Source organism: Impatiens glandulifera, chromosome 7 (assembly GCF_907164915.1).
Source record: "Impatiens glandulifera chromosome 7, dImpGla2.1, whole genome shotgun sequence".
Lineage (NCBI taxonomy): Eukaryota > Viridiplantae > Streptophyta > Magnoliopsida > Ericales > Balsaminaceae > Impatiens > Impatiens glandulifera.
In genome coordinates this window covers 22,049,373-22,055,372 of record NC_061868.1, presented here as the reverse complement: position 1 = coordinate 22,055,372, position 6,000 = coordinate 22,049,373, and positions in this window count along the sequence as shown.

The following is a 6,000-nucleotide window of genomic DNA, read 5'->3' as shown; positions in this document are numbered from 1 at the left end:
GTAAAAGTTCCAAGCAGCGGTTGAATTGAGATTTCCCTTTACTTTTGAACGATTATTTGCCCTACTTGCCTCACTGGAAAGCAGGGCAAACCTTGTCCTTTGAAAAATGCATATTAGGTAAACCAAAAATCATATTATGCGAACAAATGTTGTTAATAGTTTTAAATTAAGATGATTTAATCTCTTATGCCATAGCCAGTTTTGATCATTTTATGCAATCAAGCATAATGAATCAAACATCTTATTTTTCCAGTTCATCTTATAAGAGTTTCCTACCCTACTTCCAGTCTACAGAATGTTACCTTGTTGATTTTTAACCAGGAATGCATGAGTTTGAAAATCAATAGTAAATCCATTATCACATAATTGACTAATGATGATCAAGTTGTAACACAGGTTTTCAACAAGTAACACATTGTTAATGGTTAGATTACCATGGATAATCTTACCCTTACCCATGCTCCTACATTTCTTGTTGTCACCGAAGGTGATTTTAGGACCTGAGCAATCTGATATATCAGTTAAAAGCCGTCTATGTCCAATCATGTGTCTGAAACATCCACTGTCCAGATACCAATCTGAATCCTCTAGACAGTTATTCTGATGTACCTACATAAAAATATATTTATAATCTTTTCGTACCCACATTCACTTGGATCCTCGATCAATCAGTCCCTTAGGAATCCATATTTGAGTTATTTTTATGGATTTCCCTTTTTGTGTTGTGATTAATGCGTATGATTTATGCTTGGCAGACGTCTTCCTGCTAGAAACTGATCCATTAACCTTGGAGAATGGTTTTGATTTAAAACTCCTTGACTTCTTGTCAGGATTTGCCAGACTTGCTGGCTATTTTCTTCCTAGGTTTTAGCTAGCAAATAGTCGGCAGAACATAGATAATATCATCCTTTAAGGATAGATTCTCACAGCTTATGTCAGTTTCATTGTCTGTTAAGCTCCCTTTGACAAAGTTTATAGCCTTAAATTTGTTAGTTTTTGGGTTTAACTTCTTATAGGGCTGGTCTGGGTGATTGTTGTCAAATCCTAAACGAGATTTGCATTCGATAGGTCTTATTATATAGATTTGATGTCTGACAGCGTCACCAAACTTTGTCCATGAAGTGACCACATACTTTAAACGTTGGTTTTCAAAAGATAGGGTCTGAACTTTTTCTTTGAGCGTCTCATTCTCAGATGAGAGCTCATCTACTTTGTTTTAAAAAAAAATTGGATCAACAACTTGAGATGAAGAAGAGTTATTAGATTTCTATTTTAATTTCATCTCATTAAATGAGTCTGATAACTTCTTGTACTCAATGACCATGTCATTGAGTGCAGCAGTTAACTCATCTCTAGTGATTCTTGTGAAGAGAGATTAGATACCTTGGATTGATGATTTGCCATCAAGCATGTGATGGCTTCGATATCACTTTCGCTAGATGAGTCATCTGAATCGCTATCGGTCTACTTAGACTTATTTTCAGCACTTATAAGAATCTTATACACTTTTCGGTTCTTCTTTGTTTGAACATTACAGCCATAGATTTGAATTATCTTCTCCCAAATTTCATTAGCGGAGTAGCAGGACTTGATCTCACTAAATATGTTTATGTTGATGGACTTGAATAAGACATCTTTGGCAACATTATCCAGGTTGTTCATCATTATATCTCCAGTCGTCCAGCTACATCTTGGCTTTTCAATCTTTATCGAACTATTAGTGATGACATACCACATGTCACAGTCAAGGGCAACCAAATGAGATTGCATTCTCATCATCCAATAATCTTAGTTTTCTTTTGAGAGCACAGGAATTTGGTTGATGACAGACATGATTTAGGTTCTTGTTGTTTGAGAATAGAAAATGAGGCTTTGATACCATTTGATAGGATCGGTGCAATCAATAGAGACAAGGGTCTAACTATTATTAGAAACTTCTGGAAAACGGTTTAAAATAAATTCTTTTAGGGATTGCTATCACTTTCTATTCTTGGAAAACCTTCACTTTTTGAAGCTTTGAACCAATGAGTAAGGAAAGACAGAAAGGAAAGAACACAGCAAGTTGTTTATGGATGTTTGGAGCAAACTCTCATACGTCACCCATTCTTCCAATAACCAGAGAGATTTCACTATATACTTCTTTGAATCAAATACAGTTTACTGATCTAGTTAAACACTCTATTGAACAGAACACCCTCTGTTCAACTTACATTATTAAGAACAATATTCACTCAGGTGGACAATTTTTGATTCTTTCTCTCTTGAACTTGGAAGATGATAGATATCAATAAGTGCAAGAGTAAGCTTGTAAGATTGTAATGTGAGTAGAGTAACCGCTAACTGGTGATTCGTTTGTTGTCCTTGAGCATCTATAAATAATAGAAGGACACCAACGGTCGAATCTTCTTCATGGACACATGACAAACGTCCGTTAGAAAGCCCCTAGAGTACAAGAGTACAACAGATTCTGTGCTCATGGATCGTGGTCGTACTGAACGGTAGTGCGACGAATATTCTTCTGGAACTATCATGTACTAAACAAGTAGTGGGAAGAATATTTGCGTACGTGACGTTCATTCATTTGATGCAAATAGATGGCGTACTGGACTGCGAGAAAGAGTGGAGTAGGAGTAGCGTACAACTAGTTGATCATGGGTAGACGTATGCTAACTTCAGACGGCTGTTGAAGCGAGACAATAGACGTGCTCCATTGGACAACTAATTCTAAGGGAGTTAGACATCAACGTCTAACAACGAGTTCCATTAGACCACCAAGTCTAATGGATTTAGACTGTAACGTCTAACTTTGCATCCCATTAGACAACCACGTCTAATTGAGTTAGACTGCAACGTCTAACTATGTTTCACTTTAGACTTATCTGAAGGAGTTAGACACCAACGTTTCACTTCAGACTTATCTAAAGGAGTTAAACGCCAACGTCTAACTACGTTTCCCATTAGACTACCACGTCTAATGGAGTTAGACTGACACGTCTAACTACGTATATGTTAGACTATCACGTCTAACTACGTATCTGTTAGACTGGAACGTCTAACTACGTATCTCTTAGACTTGCCCGTCTAACTACATATCTATTAAACTTGCATGTGTAACTACATATCTGTTAGACTGACACATCTAATTACGTATCTATTAGACTAGCATGTCTAACTACGTATCTCTTAGACTGAAACGTTTATCTACGTATATCTTAGGCTGAAATGTCTAACTACGTATTTGTTAGACTAGCACATATAACTACCTATTTGTTAGACTAGCATGTCTAACTAAGTATCCCATTAGACTATCACATCTAATGATGTTAGACTGGAATGTCTAATTAGCAACACGTCTAATTAGCCTACTTAGACCACGTCTAAGTTAGCCAATTTTGATGCACCTGCACAGAAACAATTAGACGACTTAGCATCCTCTATTTAATCATAATTAAGTTTTAATCACATGTCATCAAAATAAATTTTGCATAGAATAGACTTATTCTCTTAATTATTTCAATCAAAATAATTTGACCCAACACAAACCCTAGACGATTTTTCCCCGATGTGTCGAATTTGTCAGACGTACCTATCATGTCGATCGTGCCGAACGTGTCAAACGTGCCGACAATCTGTACTCCGACCACATTTTCCAAATCAACTAAATCATGTGACCGAGCAACTATGACTAACGTGTCGACCGTGCCAAACATGCCGATTGTGTCGAACGTGCCGACGATCTTGATTCCGACAGGATTCTTAATTGAATATGAGAATGTGCACGTATTTGGGGGAAGAAATTTCAAACTCGTTGCTATAAAAAATTCTCCCTCCACGTACACGATTATTCCACTAGCCCACGGAATACTATCCAATACACCACGTTCTAACAAATATTTCACGCACAACAATCACGTACGCCACGCTCCAACAAATATTATTCTTATGCGCACTACCCCGTACACATGGCATATAACAAATGAAAAGTTGTCACGTATGTATGAAATAGATTCGACGGTTGTCGTGCATCAAATATAAAAAGGGAATCAAAGAACAACGATGACTCTCTCGATTCTCTGGCTTTTCTCTGACAGCTAAATCATTGTTCAAGTGATTTTGCAAATCACTACATTAAGATGAACAATAATTTACTGTACTACCTGATAGTATTTTTAGTATTTTAAGTTGAACAGAACGTTGTCTGTTCAATAGAGTGTGATAGCTAGGAGTTCAGAAAAGGAAGTTATTAAAGCCTGTGATCTAAGTGGGTTTGTGTAGAGGATATACAAATAAAAGTTTTATTGTGGAATTTTTCTGGAAATAGAAGAAGGGGTGATATAGGAGTTTTATCCCCGAACATCCATAAAATCTTGTTTTATTTCCTTACTGCTTCTTATAATCTTATATTTGCCGCTACAAATCTAGCAAGAATTTTCCGCACTTCAAACCGTTCAAGAGTTTGCTACGATTTGTCAAATAATAGAAATAGATTTTCAATCTCTAATATATATATATATATATATATATATAATGATGCTTAATTTTTAAAGTGTTCGATTGCTGGGTCGAGAGTTGTGGTTAATTTGAATATATATGTGAGAGTAATGGATATTTGAGTCGGATTGTGGGTTGACCCGCCCATAAATTTAAAATGGCTAAAAATAAAATTAAAAGAATACCAAGAGTATGGTTCGAACTTCAAACCTAACAAAATAAGTAAAACCTTTTAACCAACTAGGTTAATAACACTTTATATTTTAAATTCAATACCAAATTTAATGAACGTGAGAAATTTTATTAATATAAGTTCAACTTTTTAACTAACTAATATATATATATATAATGATGCTTAATTTTTAAAGTGTATGGATTGTCGGGTTGAGAGTTGTGGTTAATTTAGATATATATTTGAGAGTAAATGAATACTTGGGTCTGATTGTGGGTTGACCCACCCATAAACTTAAAACGGTTAAAAATAAAATTAAAAATGATATCACATTTTTACCGTAATATTTTTTCACGGTTTTTTTTATATCATTACTCGTGCAAATGCACAAAATACATGCTAGTAGGATAAAAATTGCATTGCAAGTAAAAATTAGCACATCAATATTGGAGAATTCAGAAAAATGAATTGTTAATATAAATATTTTAATTTTATTTTGTAATTAATTAACAAAATAAAAATGACAAGTAACAATAATATTATTGTGATGATTTAAGTTAAAAAATATATAAATAATTTATTAGATTTATTCATAATTAATGTCATTAAATACAGTAATAAAATAATATTAATATTTGTTTAGAAAGTTATTTTTTATATTTTTTTTAGGAAAATGATATAGGGAACGAATTAGTAAGGTAAATTAGAGAATGAATCCACCTAGCATGCCACGAATGAGAGAAAAAAAATGACATCTTCTCTCTCTAGCAAACCCTCATATCATTTCCTGCTCATTATCAAACAAAACCCCCATTCTTCTTCCATTTTCTTCACCCTCGGAACGCTGATTAGCTTTTTCTCCTTCCGTTATTTAGATTTGTTTTTATCCTCGCCGTTTAGCTTCTTACTATTCTTTTGTTCGTTTGAAGAGATCTCTACTTCTGAAGATCTTCGTTTTGTTTAGATTCGTCTTTGTCACTATCCGTTTAGTTTCTTCTTCTAATGGTATATCTTCTTTGCCATCCTAGTTTACTTTTTTTTCTTTGTTTTTTTCTTTGTTTGTTTCATTGTTCTTCTGTTTGTTTCAAGAGATTCACGTTTTTCTATTATTTTGTGATGGTTATGTATAAGAACCAACAACTAGGGACATAAATAGGTATATCTTTTTGTTGTTTATATAGATAGACTATTAATATTATGTTGTTTTCAAGAACCTGTATAAAACTGTTAATATTTTTGTTGGCTTGTGTTGTCCTCTATTTTGTTCTATGTTATCCCATGTCTTAAACAATGATGTTCTGTTTCTTAAACTATGTTGTCCTATATTTTTATACGTT